Here is a 22,840-nt window from a genome sequence, read left to right as displayed (position 1 = left end):
AAGGCATAGGGAATTGTTGGGGTCAGTGTGCGCGAGGACGAGAGAACCTTGGAACATCATGTTGAGGTTGTACAGGATGTTAGTAAGGCATCGTCTGGAGCACAGTGTCCAGTTCTGCTCACCATGTTATAGGAAGGATATTATTAAACTGGAGAGGGTTCAGAAAAGATTTACAAGACTATTTCTGGGAATGGTGTGTTTGAGATGTAGACATAGACTGGAAAGACTGGGACTTTTTATTCTGGAGCATAGGAGGTTGAGGAGTGACCTTATTGAAGATTATAAAATTATGAAGAGCATGGATTAGGGTGAATGATAAGGGTCTTTGCCCTAGAGTAGAAGAGTTCAAAACTAGGGGGCACTTTTTTAAAGTGAGAGGAGAATGATTTAAAAAGGCCCTGAGGGGCTACTTTTTTATACAGTGAATGGTTAATGTGTGGAATGAACTGCTCGAGAAAGTGGTGGATGCAGGTACAGTTACAACATTTAAAATTTAGATAAGTTCATGAATAGGAAAGGTTTGGAGGGCCAAATGCAGGCAGGGGATTAGTTTTCTTTGGGAAGATGGTCAGCATGGACTGATTGGACCGAAGGGTCTGTTTCCCTGTTGTATAACCCAACAACTCCATAACTGTGATGGGCCTTCCAAGCAGCCTGCCTTGGTACCTGGCAAACCCTGTGGCTGTGTAGGATCTGCTTTTGCATTCGATAGGTTTGATACTAACTTGCCCTCACTTTCCCAGAGTGAAAATTGGGTCTAGAAACTAGGAGCAGAAGTAAGTCTTGCATCCCTTCAGGTCTGCTTTGTTTAACAGGGCATTTTAACAGAGTTTAAGGAGTTGGGAAATTTGCTAACTCAAGCTATCTGTCTTAATAGCAAAATCCAGTCTTCTGTGTTTCTTAAAGGATCGATTAAAGCCAGGATTTACATACCATGAGATAATGGGTATGACTGCAATGCAATAAAGGTAGAGGACAAGGATTGGGAAGTTACCAGCTCACCAGAAGGCAATATTATAAGAGTTCTGTTGTATATGCAAATGAGGGTTTAACAGGTGATGCTGGTACAGGGTAAACAGCAAGATATCTGATGTCCAGTATTGTGAAGCCAGCAAGAAAATCTGCAGTTAATGCATGGCATTTGGAGGTGTCAATGTAGCACAAGGCTTCACACAATTTATGGAGTCCATTCTTTCTCGCATGGATGTGGTAACTAATTTGATTCAGACAGTTGTGGACCCACTCAAAATGCAGCATCCAATAGAAAGGTTGCATGTGCCATTGAGGCACAAGCATAGGCCACCCGACATCACAGTGGACCAGACAGTGGAAGCTCACATCAATATGCAAGACCTGCTTGTTACAATATTTTGTGGCCATCTTGGCTACGGGTTAAAAGGTGCAAAGGAGGTTGCAAGATGCCACATCAATCCAGAAATCTGTTGTCCAAACGATTACTGAAGTGCTACTCACTCCGAGTTTCAGTGGCTCTGTGGTGCACAAACCAACTGCTCTCTCTCTCTCTCTCTCTTTCATCACAACCTAAGCACTCTGCTAATGTCCTTACTGCTGCCTGCCAACTAACTAGCTCAAGTTGTAGCCAAACAGACCAAGTTGCTGTGGTCTAAAGTTTTGTCCTCCTCCAGCACTATCTGCAGTCTCCTGCACTGAAGCTCAGCAGCCTCCCAGCTACCATGCACCAGTCACTGGAGTAGCATCACATTGGAGCACCAGAACAGGCCATGACAATACAAAACAGAGACTAATGGAATCCACAAGTGTGACCACTAGCTTTGGGTAAGCAATACTGTGTGATTTCAGTTATGGATTTGGTTGAAAACTTTCATTTTAACGGAGGCTTGTGTTTTTGCAAAGTGTTCCAGCACTCCGGTCAGTAAAAGGATGGTGTGGGATGGTCAGTAAATGGGTTGCAGTCATTAGTATCAAGGTTGATGAGTTCTTCACATTGAGCATGACCAGAAAGAAGTTGTCTACAGTAGCACAATGTTTTGGAGATCTGAACTAAGAAACAAAGTGTTGGTGAAGCTCAGCCAGCCTGGATAGACCTGCAGAGATAGAAACAAAGTTAATTCTTCAAGCCCAAATGACTGGTCAGAAGGCTGTCTAGATTGCTTCCTCCTCTCCTTTCCCTCCTAAGTGTCAGCTGATCACTGTGTAGCTGGTGACACAGACTGTGCCCTCATGTTGTCGATGTTGTTCACAAGCAGCAGAGCAATACCAATCTTGATACCGACTCCATTCGACTTACCTTCCTCAGGACTCCTGCCTCCTTTTCTTTAGGGCACACTGCAGTCCAAGAGTACTCACTTCTTCCAGTGACAGCATTGGGAAAGGAAAACTCTTCTCTATTGCCTTGGTTGGCAGAGTTTGGAGGTAGGGTTTTCTCTCAGAAGATAGGTATGTTGCCTCCCTGGTGCCCGGGTGTATAAGGTTCTAAAAGGGGAGGGCGAACAGCCAGAAATCTTGTTACATATTGGCACTAATGATGTAGCCAGGAAAAGGATCGAGGATATAAAAAGTGATTTCAGGGAGTTCAGATGGAAGCTGCAAAGCAGGACGAACAGAATAGTGTTCTCTAGTTTACTACCGGTGTCACGAGATAACGAGGCGAGGAACAGGGAGCGGGCGCAGCTTAACATGTGGCTGCGCAGCTGGTGTAGGAGGGAGGGCTTCAGATGTGTAGATAATTGGGATGCCTTCTGGGGAAGGTGGGGCCTGTACAAGAAGGACGGATTGCATCTGAACTGGAAGGGGACCAATGTCCTGGGTGGAAGTTTTGCTCGAGTAGTTCAAGAGGGTTTAAACTAGTATGGCAGGGGGGTGGGAACCAGAGCAGTATACCGGAGGTGAGAGTTGATGCAGATGAGGTAGTAGCAAGAAGTAGACCAGCTAGTGGGAAGGATTTTCCTGGCAAGGAACCAAGGGATCAGTTAAAGTGTGTTTGCTTTAACGCAAGGAGTATCAGGAATAAAAGTGATGAACTTAGAGCATGGATCAGTACCTGGTGCTATGATGTTGTGGCCATATCAGAGACATGGGTTTCTCAGGGGCAGGAATGGTTGCTGGATGCTCCAGGGTTTAGAGCATTTAAAAAGAATAGAAAGGGGGGAGAAAGAGGAGGGGTTGTAGCACTACTAATCAGAGAGGGTATCGCAGCTACAGAAGCTTCCATTGTCGAGGAAGACCTGCCTACCGAGTCAGTATGGGTGGAAATTAGGAACAGCAAGGGAGCAGTCACCTCGTTAGGGGTTTACTACAGGCCCCCCAATAGCAGCAGGGAGATTGAAGAAAGCATAGGTTGCCAGATTTTGGAAAAGTGTGGACGTAGTAGGGTTGTTGTAATGGGTGACTTTAACTTTCCCAATATTGATTGGAACCTCCTTCGAGCAGAAGATTTGAATGGAGCTGTTTTTGTAAGGTGTGTTCAGGAGGGTTTCCTAACTCAGTACGTTGACAGGCCGACAAGGGGAGAGGCCATTCTAGACTTGGTGCTCGGCAATGAGGCGGGGCAGGTATCAGATCTTGTGATGGGAGAGCATTTTTGTGATAGTAACCACAACTGCCTCACATTATACATAGCTATGGAGAAGGAGAGGATTAGGCAAAATGGGAGGATATTTAATTGGGGAAGAGGAAACTATGATGCGATTAGACATGAGTTAGGAAGCATGGATTGGGAGCAATTGTTCCATGGTAAAGGCACTATAGACATGTGGAGACTGTTTAAGGAACAGTTGTTGCAAGTGATGAATAAGTATGTGCCTCTGAGACAGGCAAGAAAATGGTAAGATAAAGGAACTTTGGATGACGAGAGCGGTGGAGCTTCTCGTCAAAAGGAAAAAGGAAACTTACATAAGGTGGAGGAAGCTAGGGTCAAGCTCAGCTCTACAGGATTACAGGCAGGCGAGGAAGGAGCTCAAAAATGGTCTGAGGAGAGCCAGGAGGGGGCACGAGAAAGGCTTGGCAGATCGGATTAGGGAGAACACAAAGGCATTTTACACTTATGTGAGGAATAAGAGAATGGTCAAAGAAAGAGTAGGCCCGATCAGGGATAGCATAGGGAATTTGTGTGTAGAGTCTGAGGAGGTAGGGGAAGCCCTAAATGAGTTTTTTGCTTCTGTCTTTACGAAAGAAATGAACTTTGTAGTGAATGAAACCTTTGAAGAGCAGGTGTGCATGCTGGAATGGATAGAGATAGAGGGAGCTGACGTGCTGAAAATTTTGTCAAACATTAAGATTGACAAGTCGCCAGGCCCGGACCAGATTTGTCCTCGGCTGCTTTGGGAAACGAGAAATGCAATTGCTTCGCCACTTGCGAAGATCTTTTCATCCTCGCTCTCCACTGGAGTCGGACCTGAGGACTGGAGAGAGGCAAATGTAATTCCTCTCTTCAAGAAAGGAAATAGGGAAATCCCCGGCAATTACAGACCAGTAAGTCTCACGTCTGTCATCTGCAAGGTGTTAGAAAGGATTCTGAGGGATAGGATTTATGACCATCTGGAGGAGCATGGCTTGATTAAATGCAGTCAACACGGCTTTGTGAGGGGCAGGTCATTCCTCATAAACCTCATCGAGTTCTTTGAGGATGTGACTAGAAAAGTTGATGAGGGTCGAGCTGTGGATGTGGTGTATATGGACTTCAGCAAGGCATTTGATAAGGTTCCCCATGGTAGGCTCATTCAGAAGGTCAGGAGGAATGGGATTCAGGGGAACATAGCTGTCTGGATACAGAATTGGCTGGCCAAAAGAAGACAGCGAGTGGTAGTAGAAGGAAAATATTCTGCCTGGAAGTCTGTGGTGAGTGGTGTTCCACAGGGCTCTGTCCTTGGGCCTCTATTGTTTGTAATTTTTATTAATGACTTGGATGAGGGGATTGAAGGATGGGTCAGCAAGTTTGCAGATGATACAAAGGTTGGAGGTGTTGTTGACAGTATAGAGGGCTGTTGTAGGCTGCAGCGGGATATTGACAGGATGCAGAGATGGGCTGAGAGGTGGCAGATGGAGTTCAACCTGGATAAATGTGAGGTGGTGCATTTTGGAAGGTCGAATTTGAAAGCTGAGTACAGGATTAAGGAGAGGATTCTTGGTAGTGTGGAGGAACAGAGGAACTGGTAGTGTGCAGGTACATAGATCCCTTAAAATGGCCACCCAAGTGGACAGGGTTATTAAGAAAGCATATGGTGTTTTGGCTTTCATTAACAAGGGTATTGAGTTTAAGAGTCGTGAGATCTTGTTGCAGATCTATAATACTTTGATTAGACCGCACTTGGAATACTACGTCCAGTTCTGGTCGCCCTACTATAAGAAAGATGTGGATGCTTTGGAGCGGGTTCAGAGGAGGTTTACCAGGATGCTGCCTGGACTGGAGGGCTTATCTTATAAGGAGAGGTTGACTTAGCTCGGACTTTTTTCATTGGAGAAAAGGAGGAGAAGAGGGGACCTAATTGAGGTATACAAGATAATGAGAGGCATAGATAGAGTCGATAGCCAGAGACTATTTCCCAGGGCAGAAATGACTAACACGAGGGGTCATAGTTTTAAGCTGGTTGGAGGAAAGTATAGAGGGGATGTTGGAGGCAGTTCTTTACACAGAGAGTTGTAAGAGCATGGAATGCGTTGCCAGCAGCAGTTGTGGAGGCAGGGTCACTGGGAAATTTAAGAGACTCCTGGACATGCATATGGTCACAGAAATTTGAGGGTGTATACATGAGGATCAGTGGTCGGCACAACATCGTGGGCTGAAGGGCCTGTTCTGTGATGTACTGTTCTATGTTCTATGTTCTATAGGCAAGAACTTAGAAAGCTAATGGTTTTGTTGGCCTAAGGGGGTATAAGTACAAGGAAGATTTGATTCGATTGGAGTTTTTTTCAGATCACAGTTTGAGAGTACAGTTTTTGTGGCATTTTCATTGCTGGCCAGTCCTTTTAGTATTCGCCACCTGACCAGTAAATATCACTGGGTAAAGGTTTGATTGTTTCAGTGCCACAATCGTCTTGTGTCTTGAGTTTATCTCGTGAGTCAGGTTAAAGAATACAGCACTATCGAATATCTACATTCTTCTCATGAAACAAAACAGTTAATTGCGTAACCACAAATAAATAATTACATATGGTAAGGTATCTTTCACCACCCACACTGTGTACGATTGTAGTATAATGGGTGAAGCCAAAGTAACATGAACATTAACTCCTTGAGAACCATCACCTTGTCCAACCATTTAATCAAACTCGAAGAAGGATTTGACTGCCTTACAGGAGCAGCAATATATGTGAAATTCTTTAAATGATTTGACAGGACAGATACTGACAGGCTGCTTACCTTGACTGGAAAGCTGGAACTGGGAGTCATATCCTGAGGATAAGGCATTGAATGCATAGAACTGAAACCAGAAGAAATTTCTTCATAAAGCATCTCATGTTTTTTTGTAATGTTTAAACTCAGAGTTTTATGTGTGCTCAGTAAGTGAATACACTGAAGGAGTGAGATTGATCATTTTTATGACAAAGGGAGTCAAGGGACGCAGCAGGAAAGAGAGTTGAAGTAGAAGCAATTTGAGGTTGAATTGATCATCTGAACGATGGAGCAGGCTCACGGGGCTCCATGTCTCTGCCTACTCCTATTTCTCATGGTCTTACGAAAATGTTTTCTTTTCCATAACAGGAGCTTCTTTACTGAAACAAGAATGCTATCAGAGGAGATAAGCTTTAATCAAGTGAATAGAAACCACCAGGAACCATTCCAAGTGGTGAGGTAAAAATGGAATCAGACAAATGCTTTCAGAACTGGGCTTTAATTCCCTTATCAAATTACAAATTCTTACTTCATTATAATAATCACAATTCATCTGTGTACTTCAAATAATACTTTATCTTTGATTTTTTTGATGAACACCAGGGTGAAAGATCTGGATATAAAGGACCTGACAGGTTTAAATGCCATGTCTTATTTCATTTTCCACAGAATGATAATCACTGATGCAATATAAAAAGAAAAGTAATAATTAATTTATGTACTAAAAGTCTTGACTATCATTCAACCTCCTTTTTTTATCACGAAAGCTGCAATTAGTTTGACAAGGGCAAAAGGCTAAGTATTGAATGAAATCCATTCCCCAAATATATAGATATGAAAAGTTTGCATTATATAGCTACTAATTTCAAAGATCTAGAAGAATTGTTATAATTGACAGGTAAGTATAAATTTATAATGTTGTTATATTGAAGTAGGTTTTCCTGCAGAGTAAGGACATAAAATATTTTTCCAAAAATATTTATCCTTTTATTATAAGAGATTAGATGTTCTCTGTGCACCAAGCCACATACCTGCCGTACATATATGGTGACATCTACTGGTCAAACATAGATTAACTGTTTGTAATTTTTATTAATGACTTGGACTGTTTGTAATTTTTATTAATGACTTGGAAGAGGGAGTCGAAGGGTGGGTCAGTAAATTTGCAGATGACACGAAGATTGGTGGAGTTGTGGATAGTGAGGAGGGCTGTTGTCGGCTGCAAAGGGACTTAGATATGATGCAGAGTGGGGTGAGGAGTGGCAGATGGAGTTCAACCCTGCCAAGTGTGAGGTTGTCCATTTTGGAAGGACAAATAAGAATGCGGAATACAGGGTTAACGGTAAGGTTCTTAGTAAGGTGGAGGAGCAGAGGGATCTTGGGGTCTATGTTCATAGATCTTTGAAAGTTGCCACTCAGGTGGATAGAGCTTGTTAGAAGGCCTATGGTGTATTAGCGTTCATTAGCAGAGGGATTGAATTCAAGAGTCATGAAGTGATGTTACAGCTGTACAGGACTTTGGTTAGGCCACATTTGGAGTACTGTGTGCTGTTCTGGTCGCCTCACTTTAGGAAAGATGTGGAAGCTTTGGAGAGGGTGCAGAGAAGATTTACCAGGATGGAATGGAGAATAGGTCGTACGAGGATAGGTTGAGCATGCTAGGCCTTTTCTCATTGGAACGGAGAAGGATGAGGGGTGACTTGATAGAGGTGTATAAGATGATCAGGGGAATAGATAGAGTAGACAATCAGAAACTTTTTCCCCGGGTACAACAGAGTGTTACAAGGGGACATAAGTTTAAGGTGAAGGGTGGAAGGTATAGGGGAGATGTCAGGGGTAGGTTCTTTACCCAGAGAGTGGTGGGGATAATGGAATGCGCTGCCTGTGGGAGTGGCAGAGTCAGAATCATTGGCGAACTTTAAGTGGCAATTGGATAGGTACATGGATAGGTGCTTAAGCTAGGACAAATGTTTGGCACAACATCGTGGGCCAAATGGCCTGTTCTGTGCTGTATTGTCCTATGTTCTATGTTCTATGTTCTATGTTCTATGTTCTATGGGACAGATTTTCTTATAAGCTTGAGAAAACCAGACCATTGTGCACATCCTAAATGCACAAATGAATTGTATGCTGTATTGTCCAGGACTGTCATCTTTTCACACAAGGTTTAGGTTCAGAATACAGTTTGCGAGCCGCAGTGAAACGCAGAGGCAGCCCAGTTCCGAACATTGTTTAAAGCTGTTTTAAACCTCAACCAATCCCCCCACCTGACTCTTGATCTTGGCCCCACCTGCCATCATCCCTAATGTCCCATGTCGCTTCAGTTCACACAAGCCACCCAACCTTCAGGGTTTATTCCAACAGCAAGAGCTTTCTTTTAAATCACAGCATTAAAAATGAAAGCAAAGGTTAACAGAACATTGCTTTTTCACATCTGACAATGCAAAATGACAGTTTATTCAATGGAAAAAGTATTGTGACATGTGCCAACACTCTTTCACTCTTTTAAACTGTCTTTGAAGCAGTGAATCATTGCTTAAAAGACACATCTATGTTACAAGAAGGTATATAATAGTGATAATTGAAGAACTCAAATCATTTTATATCTAGTTTTCAGGTATGTTCAAATCCTCTGCAGGCTTCCCCTCGTGGTCACAAACTCCTCAAAAAGGTGTCCTTTGCTTTTAGGATTTTCAAAATCTATAGCAACCAGACGAAAATTGTTTATGGCACGAAATTAAATTATCCTGTGTTTACCACACAAGTACGCCTAAATTAGATTTGTGTGCATGTTTTGTGTCCAAAGTCTTTCAAATCCTCAAAAAGGCCTATGGAAATGGTGTGGCACCTGGAAGGTAAACAGGAATTACACTTGGAGCAAATAAAACATATCAGCATTTTGTAACTGATTCATATTTTCACTGGGGTGTCAAGACTTCAGCCCCATGTTAGATTTCAATGGCTGGATTCCCCCTTGTATAGTTACAGCCAGATTGAGGAAATTGTATTTTAAAATGCTCGTGAAAGTATATCAAACTGAATTGATTATCCTATTTGTGCTCTGTTTGAAAAATTCCTGCATTGGATACTCTTCTTTTCCCCATAATTATAAAATAATTGTAAATGGTGCACATTATTGTCAGAACCAAACATTTTATTTGAGCTTGGCAGAATGTCAGGTAGAACTCCATCCAAATCTACTGACAGTGAACAGTGCAGAGCAGACACATTATTCAAATGTCAAACGCAACTTTCTAAAATCAGGACCAGAAATTTTGATGCAAAAGTCTATAAATTAGAACATTGCACTCCACAAACCTCTAGTGGCAAATTTGTACCGCACTTTTCTGGGCAATTAATTTGAATGTTCTATAATGAACATAGTGTTGGATCGAGACTAAAGCAACCAATGGCCGGGAGAAAACTAAAGAACAGCTATGATATGAAGAGACTCAGACCGAAAAGTGCTAAACATAGACCTTTGAAGGTTAAACTGATGAACAGAAAATTCAAATTATTGCAAACTGATTCCCCAAAGGACTGTGTATATTTGACTGACCGACAGATTCATTAGGTGGAACATTAATCGCTCCCTCCTCTGATTGAGGTTATACAAACACTATCAATGGAATCTTCCCAGCCCATGAGTAAAGTGGGCAATGGAGAGAAATTTGAGGTATATATCAAGATTTTAAAAAAATCAGATGCTCAAAGTTGAAAAGAAATAAGTCCGATTCACCCCTTACGGTTTCAATGGCGAAATAAGTACCTTGTTAGTAAATGGGAACACTGATTCACAGACTGGTCAAGCAACAGCCAGGCATACTCAAAGTTGTCAAATGATAGCTAAAAGACAATACCCCAGACAATGCTATCACCAGGCCAGAGAAGCTGGATACCAATTTCAATTTCTCCGCCATCTCCTCCTTAATAATGGTTGGGCATCAGACTTCGAATGGGAGTTCTTGGCCAGCGGTGATTGGAACTGTTGTGCAGCCGGGGTTTAAACAAGGTGCTCAGTGTCAACGTCAGAGAAAGCCAGCAACAGTGAACATTCCAGCTCTGGGACTATATGACTGGACGAGAAGGATGCTATGGAGCCTGGATTCATTACTGATGAGCTAAACAGTGGGTGGTTTTGTGAGGAAAGTTGCCAATGGGCCACGGTGAGAAACCTCGCTGAAATTGGTCAAGAAAAAAAAGGAAAGATTTGACCCCATGAAAGGCAACAATTGCTTAATCTTTCTGTAATCCCAGTGCTAGTTCTGATTTAATGCTCAGATTCTAACAAAGGATAAATGAACTTGCAATGAATATTAACTGCTGTTATGCACTAAGATTAACTGTCTAAAACATAACTCATTAAATCATATTCAGTAATAAGATGAGATAAGATCAACATAGTTCTGCCTGCTATGATTTCAATTACATTGCATTCTGTACCAGAGTCAGACCTGCATCACTAAGTAACAGACTAAAACTCCCAAAAAGGGTAAGACCATTTTAAAGAAAATAATTTTAGGGATGTGGGCATTGCTAGCAAGACCACCATTAAGTGTCCATTCCTACCTGCTCATGCTGGTGATGCAATACCACTGTCATGAATGGCTGCCGTCCATGTGATGTTGGTAGACCCACAGTACAGTAGAGAAGGAATTCTAGGATTTTGATCAGACAGCAGTGAAGGAACAGCAAGAAAGTTTCAAGTCAGGATGTTGAATGACTTGCTAGGGAACTTGCAGATTGCAATGGTTCTTGTATATCTGCTTACCTTGTGCTTTCAGGAGACAGAGATACAATCAAAGGAAACTTGGCGAGTTGCTGCTGTGCAACTTAGAAATGGTGCGCACTGCTGCCACCATGTGTCAATAATGAGGAAGTGAATGTTCTAAGATGATGGATGGAGTGCTGATCAAGCAGGTTGCTTTATTATGCATGATATTGAGTTTCTTGAGTGTTGATGGAGCTGTACTCATCCAGACAAGTGGAAAGTATTCTATCATGTTCCTGACTAAGGCTTAATAGATGTTTGTTTTTTGAAGGATTAGGGTAGAAGCTGAAATAAAGGTCTATAATTTTTTTCACAGTAATGGTGAGTATTGAAAACGTTGCCACTATTGAAAGACAGAATCATTTTGCAACCTTCTGCCTTCTAGCAAAATCTGGAAGTTGCATTTCATAAACAGGTACTGAGAGAGGCCATGAAGGTAGTCCAGCTCTACCAATTTTTAACGTACCTGAGATCACAGTCCACAAACTTTTCCTGTTTGTCCACAACTCTCACAAGTTTTTATGTATGGAGTTGATGCTCATAACCACAAGTATGAGTGTGCAAAGTATACAAAAACAGTAATGAAAACTGAACTAGTTAGGCAAGTAGAGAAAGTAATCAGCAATAAAATGATAATTCTTCACGCTATCTTGCCATGAATTAAAATGTCACAAATAAAGTCTGGCTCCCCGACCGCTCATTCACCCAGATCCTCTCCTCAGTCATTATGAACTTAGTACGTTACTTAAAAAATACACTTCAGTCAATGAAGTTGAACCTTTTCAACTGTTTAATGCTGATCCTAATAGAATCAAAGCGCAAGTTCTCATCAGTTCAGTGATTTCTACTTGATTGAAGTATATGTGTGTGAAGAGGGATCTCTTGAAGAGCACAGCCTGTGACAAAGTGGACAATTACTGACAGCAACTTTTAGATTCTCATGTTTCACTGGCCATGTGCAGATTTCAGAAGTTACTAACATTTTCAGAGGAGGGTGAACACTGACAGTTTTGTAGTCACTAGTCTCAAAAAATCCAAGCTCAATTTTTTCAAAAATACTCTTCAGCTTGCCAAAATAAAATTTGTGCTGGACAGAAGACAGGAAAGGCAGAAACGGGCTCAGCAATAACCACGCTATCTGCTGTAAAGAACAGCTTGTTAGACATGTATTGTCAACTACTTTGACAGCTAATTTATACTCCACGTTATTGCTGCTCTGCACAACATCATGGCAAAACTCAGCATTATAATTTAATCTCCTACCAGGGCATAGTCCATGTGAAAATGTCAAACTACCACCAACATAACTTTGCTTATCTGCCTGATAAAATTGCAGGCAGAGTTTTGGACTCCATTTATGAATATTTTATCAATACACCAGAATAATTGATGTGAAAATGTCAATTCTATTACAAAAATCTCCCAACACAATGAAATAATATCATATTCCGTCTGACAAACTAAAGATGAACATTACAACATTTCCAGATTTCCTTTCTCCTCACCCCTGTGAATGGCAAAATGTTCAAATTAGAATTTTTTAAATACCATATTACTGAAATAAATCTTACGCTTCAACCATAATGAACTCAGTTGACAGCAGTAATATCTGAATGATGGATGTATGTCTATAATTTGAATCTAGTGGAAGATGGAAAATTTCAAAAGCACTGAGCATTTTTCTCCTTAAAGCAGAGATAATTATGGGCAGATTTAATAAAGTTATTAAAAATTATGATGTGTGTTGAAAGAGTGAATAAAGAGAAACCCTTTCTATTGGCAGAAGAGTCAATAACCAAAGGACATGAAATTAAGATGATTGGCTAAAGAGCTTGAGGGGTGATGAAGAATAATTGCACAGCTAGTTATATTGATTTAAAACACAGCACCAAAGGGGTGACAGTAGTTGAATCAACAGTAACTTCAAAAAGAGGATAAATCTTATAATTAGCTGATTAACGACAGATTAAGTAAAATCTACTAATTTCAATTATTACATTTCTACGGTCTTAAACTTGTACTGAACTTTGGCACCTGACAATTTTCTCAGATACAAAGCAGGTACTTACAATCCATCAAAAAAAAAGCTGGGATTTATCCAGCACTTTTCTTACAATGGGATATCTCAAAAATGGTTTCCAGCCAATAAAGTACTTTAGAAATGTCCTTTTTCACTGTGGGTGTTGATTAGCTGAGTCGGCTGGATGGCTAGTTTACAATACAGTATAACACTAACAGTATGGGTTCAATTCCTGCACCAGCTGAAGTTACTATGAAGGACTCCCCTACTCAACCTTTACACTTCCTGAAGTGTGATGACGCTTGGATTAAGTTACAACCAGTAATTTATTTCTGTTGAGAGAGCAGTGTTATTGTCTGGTAAGACTATGGAGACTTTATCTTTATTTCTCAACGTAGTCAGGGCAGTCAATTTTCACACAGCAAGCTCCCCCAGACAACAATGCTATAAAGAATGGGTAATCTTTCATTGAGGATAACTTATGATCGGGACATCATCGATACTTCTTCTGCTGTTCTTTGAAGTAATGCAATGAGGTCATTATATTGACCTACAAGGATGTTCGAGGCTTTGGGATCATATCACAACCGACTTCAGTGCACTTTTGGTAATGCCATGGAATGTCAGCTTTAGTTTTTGCACTCAACACTGGAGGCCGACTAGAATTATGAATCTCAAAGGCAAGAGGACTGCTGACTGAGCCACATATTGATGAAAGTTGAAATAAGGCTACCTGGACCCTGTGTCCTGAAACATATTTTAGGTGCATTGTTTATATAAAAGAGACCTAACATCTGTTGAGGCTATCATTGCAATAAATGGGGATATTACTGGCTCCACATTAAAATTTCAGCAGCTGCCTGTCATTGTTAGCTTCATCTCAACAGCTTCACTCTCCGCTCCTAACAAGAAATTCACGCACGCTACTTGAAGGTCACTGATATTGCTCTTTCACTAGTGAGTTACCTGCGGGAGATGCTGCTCACTCGTCCTGCAAGGTGTGAAGCCCAATATTGGATCAGTGTTTGGACTATCTATTTTAATCTAAATTGTGGTGGTAGACATTTGAATATTGGAGGTCAGAGTCAAACAGTGTGGTGCTGGAAAAGCACAGCAGGTCAGGCAGCATCTGAGGAGCAGGAGAGTCAACGTTTCAGGTATAAGCCCTTCATCAGGAATTCATTTGAATATAGGAATCCAACTCCTTTTTGCAATACCTACAGTGAATCAAAATTACAGCCAAAGGCTTCCACAAGAGATTTCCATTATTCAGTGACCCTTTATAACCAAGGACAATGTTTTAGTAACAATACAACAGGCTGCACAATAGTAAGGGCCTTGATGATGCACAAAAATGACACCCTTAAGCGACAGATCGATGAGGTATCTTTTCAACTTAATGAAAGGATCCTGGAAGACTGCAGATTTTAAAGGTACAAACATAGAAATTAAGAGAAAATCAAGCAACATACCACTCTCACTTGGAAATGCCACACTCCACGATTACATTTTATTAATAAGAAGGTCAATTGAACCTTTGAGCCACACTCCATTTCTTAAGATTAAGATCATCACTGAATTAGATTAGATGACCCACAACGAGGAAACAGGCTATTTGGCCCAACAAGTCCACTCTGACCTTCCAAAGAGAAACCCACCAAGCCCCATTCCCTACATTTTTCCCTGACTCATGTACCTAACACTACGGGCAATTTAACATGGCCAATTCACCTGCACATCTTTGGATTGTGGGAGGAAGCCAGAGCACCCGGAGGAAACCCACGCAGACACGGGGAGAATGTGCAAACTCCACACAGTCACCTGATTTGCGAAATTAACTCAGGTCCCTGGTGCTGTGCAGCAGCATTGCTAACCACTGAGCCACTTTGCCACTCCAATGGATTCCTCAACCTTCCTACCTACACCCAAAAACCTTTCATGTCCTATTTTTCTCATCAAGTATCTGTCCCCACCTTAAAATATCTCTGCCCAGGTCTCTGGTTCCACTATTCTTTACAGAGATTTAAAGACTCATGATCTCCTGTGAGAAAAAAAATCTCATTTCATCTCTGTTTCAAATGGGTGATCCTTGATTCTTAAAGTGATTCTCCCACATGCACCCTGTCAAGACTTCCTAGAGACCTTATACACCCCTGTATGATTCTGGGCACTGGTGACAGGATGATCATAGAATATCCAAGTGTGGAATCAAGCCTTTCAGCCCATCAAGTCCACACCGACACTCCAACAAGGATCCCACCCAACCTATAACCCTGCGTTACCCACGGGTAATCTAATTAGTGTGCACTTCCCTGGATATCATGAACAATTTAGCATGGCCGATCCACCTGACCTGCACATCTTTGGAATGTGGGAGGAAACGAGAGCACCCGGAGGAAATCCGCGCTGACACAGGGAGAATGTGCAAACTCCACACAGACAATCACCCGACGGTAGAATAGAATCTAGGTCCCTAGTGCTGTGAAGGCAGCAGTGCCAACCACGAAACCATCTAGCCAACTAATAAAATGAAATAATGCTAAAAGTGCTCTATAAGTTTGATAATATCTAAGGAGAGAGAGAGTTAATGTTTCATATTGCAATGAAAGACTGGAAACACTGAATAGAATTTTCAAATTGTGTTGGAGGCATAAAGACTTGAAGATCGTTGTTAAAGATTTGCCAGCACATTCCAATCCCCAGTCCATTTTGGCTGAAGCAGGTTTGGGATGATGGTTATGTGCCCACAATAGTCTATTTAGGCAATTAAGTTACCTACTGAGTCAATGTTCTGAGGCTGTCTGGCTGATCCATGGAAGTGTTCACCAGCCAATCAGTTGGGGAGATATGAGACAGTACCTCCAATTCCATATTCACTTCCCATAACCCCTTCCGCCCTCTATAGCCAGCATGCTGAGATGGCTCTCACTGGGGCAGTGGGTTGCCCTGATGAGTCCCATCCAGGATGGTGGTTGTGCTGTTGCTACATTTATACTTCAATTCTTCACAGGACACTTTCACCTCGAGACACCCTCTCTTCTACTTGCCAGCTCTGATGATGAGGCTGCCAGTCTGTCAGTGCTGGTTTGTTGGACTCCTGTTGGCACTCTGACCTTGGGAGCCTGTTCTCTCTCTTTAATTGGACAGGGCTCCTGATGACAAGCAAATTAGTCTCCTCCTCAAAAGCAAATACCTTCAGTGCTGGCATTATGGAGTTCCTCAGTCAGATTTCCTCCAATGATGGGATTGGGACTCACTAATCAAAGTTTGGCCCATTCACTCACTTTTTGTCTCTGCACATGCTGCCGATCCTCCTAAGTAACTCCAAAATTTTCTGTTCTTTTTATTATAATGGAACGTAATCCTATCCATTTCCAATGTTGATACACAGTTGGCTCCAGGATGAAAATAATGATTAGAAGAAGCTGGCTGATTTTTTTTTTCCTCAGTTATAGCCCAGGACTTTGAAGCCAATTTCAGTTCACCCTTTGCTGGTTCAATCCTAATCTATCTGGTTAGGTCATAAAACCCATAGATTAAACAGAGAACTTTCTGCTATATATTACTTGCAAATTTATTGGTTGAATTCTACAGATCCATTCGTAGGAACTGATACTATTGCATAATGAGTGCAGATAGTGACATAAGATGGCTCAGAACAGCTCTCACCAAAAGTAAGGTGCAAGATACAAGCAAGATGAAATTCCTCCATTAAAAAGTAAAGGAATAAACAAACAAGAAGGCTTATCCACTACAACGAGCAGCAAGACAAAATTTAACCCTCACCAAGACATAATTGAATAGTGCCTGACATTAGCTTTTTATCTTGGAAACTTACTGACAGGTGTGTGATCAGGAAATAGCCAACTATTGGTGATTTACTTTAAATTTGAAAGGATTTTTGAATACATAGAGTCATAGAGATGTACAGCACAGAAACAGACCCTTTGGTCCAACCCGTCCATGCCGACCAGATATCCCAACCCAATCTAGTCCCACCTGCCAGCACCCGGCCCATATCCCTCCAAACCCTTCCTATTCATATAAAAATCCAGATGCCTTTTAAATATTGCAATTGTACTAGCCTCCACCATTTCCTCTGGCAGCTCATTCCGTAAACATACCACCCTCTGCGTGAAAATGTTGCCCCTTAGGTCTCTTATATCTTTCCCCTCTCACCCTAAGCCTATGCCCTCTAGTTCTGGACTCCCTGGCTCGAGGGAAAATACTTTGTCTATTTATCCTATCCATGCCCCTCATAATTTTGTAAACCTCTGTAAGGTAACGCCTCAGCCTCCAACGTTCCAGGGAAAACAGCCCCAGACTGTTCAGCCACTCCCTGTTGCTCAAATCCTCCAACCCTGACAACATCCTTGTAAATCTTGTCTGAACCCTTTCAAGTTTCACAACATCTCTCCGATAGGAAGGAGACCAGAATTGCATGCAATATTCCAACAATGGTCTAACTAATGTCCTGTAGAGCCACAATGAATTACAACAGGTCAGTATTTTTGTCTTTAGGATGGTCTTCACGATTTCTCTCCCCAGCCCACTTCTCTCATCTTGTTTACAGTATTGACCTACAGCAAGCCCCTGGATGGGATTTCTGCAGCCCATGATTTTTGAAGATTGAGCCAGCTATTACAATGAAGACCTTACCTGAGACCAACAAGCTCAACAGGTCAATGCTTACAAGCCAGAGTTAAGGGAGAGGATGATTCTGCATGGTTCTTCCCTCCCCAACTGGGTTCATGATCATTACCATTGCTTTGTGGGGTTGGTCACCATGATGAATTAGTGGAGGGTGGGGACAAGTGAGAAAAAACACTCTGCTGCTATGTGTCCCACTTCCTGCTGTCATTTTTATACAATGGACAAAACGCCCAGTAGTGATGGGGAAGAGAGTAACGGATGTGTCTTTCTGAACTCTAGATCAGAAACAAAGAAATTTCATTCACGTAGCTCTCTGTGCAGGTTGTTTTGGAGACTGTTAATCTATTGTGTTTCGATGTGTTCTAGTCATGTAACTGTCAAAACAAATATTGAATTGTGAAGAATTTCATATTTTCTAACCAGGCATAATTTCAAAATCTAATTGCTTTCAAAATCGTGACAGTTTATGACTGTGGAGTGCATTGTTCTGGCTAAAACAGATTCAAAAACAACTTTTAAAAAGAAAATTGGATATTAAGTTAGATGGGAGAAATGTACAGGGGGGTGGGGAAAGGACAAGAGAACAGAGTCTTCAAAACACCATCACAGGTACAATGGGCTGAATAGTCTCCCTCTGTGTGCTGCAAGATTCTGTATAACCAGCAACTTATCAGAATTTTTTGAAGTGCATGCAAATGGACCTTTTTGTATTTCCCCTTAAATGATTTTTATGGTAGAAGAGTGTTTCAGCATTCTCCCCAGGGAATCACTCGCTAGTCTTTAAAAAAAGCTACACCTTTCTCCTGCCAAGGCAACTCATAAATGTCAGATGGGTTCACCTAACTGCTTGTTGCCTCCCCCTGCTGGTAATGCCACAACATCACTTTAGTTCATCTAAAGGATTCCCATCAGGATTTGCAGCCTTGGGATGAACTTTACATCTTTACCTTCTGCTGCTGTATAAAAATAGGCATCCAAAGGCGAGTCAAGCAATTCATGGTCACTCCCATTGATTAAAAGTCTTTGAGAGGATTGTTATTAGTGTGTCTGTAAAAGAGATACATCATAAATCAGAGAGATTTGAAATTCTTTCTATTACATCAAAGTGCTAGATTATTTTCCTTCTGTGAAACTAATGACCTGTCACTTAACTCACATTCTCAGGCATATTTGAAGCCATAACTCCCCTTTATTAGTGTGTCATTATTAGTAGAATCTAAAATGGGCACCCTACAATTTTCTTCAGTAAAGACAATAATTTCTCTCTTTGGTTTCTACAAAAGCAAAGTTGAGTAGATTTTACATTGCATTTGTTGTTGTTACCAAGATTGCATATATATATAAAGCCTAAAACTGCTACCACATTATGAAAAAGGGACTGTTATATTTTTGTTCTTTGGATCTTGCTTGAGCAATTGAACACCTTGTTTCAGACACTTCTTAAAAGATAAATTAAGCTCATAATGTTATGTTTTCTAACATACACATGCACTAACCACACGAAAAGTATTGGCATCACAATTAAGTGGGTAATTTTATTTGAGTAAATGAAACTAATATAGGCAATGCTCGTTAAAATGCTTGCTGTCTAGGAGTTTTCCTTCCTTCCACCTTATAATGCGATGAATATATAACCAAATCCTAGAAACACAGAAACTAACAGCAGAGGCTGTTTGAGTCTCCTCCACTATTCAAATATAGCTGCATCTCTATCTCAACACTATATCCCATATCCCATGATGCCTTTAAAATGTAAATAGAAAATCTTTTTCTTTCTTAAATATAGATTAGATTAGATTAGATTACAGTGTGGAAACAGGCCCTTCGGCCCAACAAGTCCACACCGACCCGCCGAAGCGAAACCCACCCATACCCCTACATTTACCCCTTATCTAACACTACGGGCAATTTAGTATGGCCAATTCACCTGACCCTGCACATCTTTGGACTGTGGGAGGAAACCGGAGCACCCGGAGGAAACCCACGCAGACACGGGGAGAACGTGCAAACTCCACACAGTCAGTCGCCTGAGTCGGGAATTGAACCTGGGTCTCTGGCGCTGCGAGGCAGCAGTGCTAACCACTGTGCCACCGTGCCGCCCAAAATATACTTAACAACTTGGCCTTCTGTGACAGAGAATTTCAGAGATTCACAATCCTTTGAGTGAGGAATGTTTTTCTCATCTCAGTCCTACCTTGTATCCTGAGACTGTAACTCCTGGTTGTAGACTTCCCATCCAGGGAAAACATCTAGTCTGTCCAGCCCTGTTACCCTGTCTGATGATACACAGCAGTTTTTAAAAGCACTGTGACACATAACACTAGGGCACTAGTTGTACTCTCTCCTCCTCGAGTGGTTTATTTCCTGAGTGAAATAGATACATGTGATCATCTATAAGTCTCGCTTGTAGACAGCATGGATTTATCAACCTGTCAACTCACCTCTCCCCTTATCCCTGCCCCGCCCCACTTCAGCTTCACCATAAATATTAGTTGTTCCAATCTATTAATAGTTTTGATGAAGAGTCACTGAACTTGAAACATTAACTCTGCTTTCTTCCCACAGATGCCACTTGATCTGCTGAGTTTCTCCAGCGATTTCTGTTTTTGTCTTGGACCTCCAGCTTCTAAAGTTCTTTGTTTTATATTATTATGAACATAGCAATCCTCCTATTCATAGAAAGGCTAAATGGGTTGCCAAGCAGGTCATAAACCAGCAATTATTCCAAAAGTTCATACCACGTCAAAGCAAATTTCCAACCTCCTGCAATGTATTGCATGTGAAATTATTGTAGATAAACTTTAATAATAAAAAAGCTACTGATCAAAGACATTATCAAGGCTGAATATGAGTCAACAACACAGCTCATGTTTGGCCATTACAGTAATTCGAGTAACTTAAAAACGACACATTTTGCCAAAACTTTTTGTCGTGCTCTCATCAGGGCAATTTACAAAAAATTTGAAGTTAAGGCTCAATAACATTTATATTATGTGAGAGGAGAGTGCCAATTGGCTAGCAAATGGATTTTGATTAGTATAGGCATTGCCATGGAGAATGCACCAGTTAATGATGACATACAGTTAACTGACAAGCTTTGTATACATTTTAAACCAGGCAAGTTGACTTTGATTGGTCAGAGCATTGCCCTGATAAATGAACCAGCAAATGGCTGTCACCTATTTTGTGGCATTGAAATGGGCATCTTGCGAGTTCTTTCTACCTGCAAGAAGCAAAACCCCGTGTATTAATTTTTGTAGCTTCTAATAGGCTCAAGTGCACCATACTGCAAGCTCTTTTTACAGGATTAAATTGCATTTTACTTAAAATTAAATCAAAGCAGCCATACCAGCTCATTGAGTTAAGATCCTGACTGAAAATGTGTTGCTGGAAAAGCGCAGCAGGTCAAGCAGCATCCAAGAAGCAGCAGAATCGACGTTTCGGGCATGACCCTTCTTCAGGACTGGTCAAGCAACTGTGCCTTCACTTAAAGAGGGGGATAAACTTGAATTAACTGAACCGAGGGTACAACCTAAAAGGGAGAAGAATAAAAAGGGGTCAGGTGGGAGTATAGGAAAGGAAGGAAAAACATGTAAAAGGCATAGCTATTGGGAGCAGTGGAAGGATCCTGGGGAACGAAGGCGGTAAACTGTGACTGAAATGGGACAATAAAAGTAACTAAAGCAACAGGGATTACAAAGAGTGGGATTAAAGGGGGGGGTGGGTACAGAATACAGTTATAGGGTGTGCTGAGGAGGGAGAAAGGAGTGGAACTGAATGAGGTGATGTAATGTCAAGGTTTGACATCTGGATCTCTATGGGAGAGGGACCAATGGGAAGAGTAGGAATGTCAAGGGAATTAGTCAAATGGCTAATAGGGAGGCATTGAAACAAAAAAGAGAAGAAAGGGGATATTACAAGTCCATGCACAATAGATAGGGTGAAACAGTACTCAAAGGAGCGAGGCTAGGTGTGGAGAAAATCAAAATTGAAGATTACCACAACCATGTGTAAAACTGCAGAATCCAAAAGACCATCCTGAGCATGGATGGTGCGATAACGTCAGAACCAGAGACATCTGATTCAGGAGGCACAGCTGCAGTGCTTGGACAGTGGATCCATCATCTTCAGTATGTCAGGTTTACATGGAAGAGGGTGTACAGAAAATGTTTCAGAGAGCTTCACATGAGTGAAGGACCATTCCGGGGACAACTTTGCATGACAAATGAAGCTATCACCTACATCTTTCACGTCCTGTAGGACACATCCGTTAGGCCTGGGAGGCGCACAATATCTGCGGGATTAAAGATCGCAGCAGCATTGAACTTGCTTGTCACCAGCTCATTTGAAGGCTCAACAGAAACTTGCATGCAATCTCCCCATTAGCAGTTCCATGAGGGCATTCATGATCTTTCCACTGCCCATTACAGGACAGTATTTCAGTTGGTTCGGCTCACCGTGGACCCAGTCAAGATTAAAGTGGTGCTGGAAATGCACAGCAGATCAGGCAGCATCCAAGGAGCAGAAAAATTAACGTTTCGGGCTCCTGTTCCATGGATGCTGCCTGACCTGCTGTGCATTTCCAGCACCACTCTAATCTGGAGTCTAATCTCCAGCATCTGCAGTCCTCACTTTCACCTCACCATGGACCCAGACAGCCAAGCTGCCCATGCAAGTGGATGGACAGCCGTAGCCAGGCTCCCAAAGGACCATTGATTGCAATTAAGTACCACTCAGAGCTTGCTGTCATCATCCAGCCTGATTCCTGAGCAGAAAGAGAATTCACTCCATTAGTGTTCAGTCCAATTGTGATCAGAGGAAATAACTACAATAGTTTTGCAAACTGCGATCCGAGAAGCTGTCACTATACTTAGATTCTGCACAACTCCCAGGTTCCTCAAAAGCTTGTCACATCTCTCCAGAAATGGCTCATGGGTGACAAAGGCATACCCACCCACCCACCCCCTCCTTCCCACTATCCTGGTTAGTGACCTGGTAATAAACCTTCAGACTGATGATAACAGCACCACAATGCTGCCCATGCTTTCACTAGAACTGTCACTGAACAGACCAATTGGTTTCC

Source organism: Chiloscyllium plagiosum, unplaced genomic scaffold (genome assembly GCF_037043375.1).
Source record: "Chiloscyllium plagiosum isolate Xiang-an unplaced genomic scaffold, Cpla_swu_hap1 HiC_scaffold_1, whole genome shotgun sequence".
In the NCBI taxonomy this organism is placed as follows: Eukaryota; Metazoa; Chordata; class Chondrichthyes; order Orectolobiformes; family Hemiscylliidae; genus Chiloscyllium; species Chiloscyllium plagiosum.
This window is presented reverse-complemented; position numbering follows the sequence as displayed.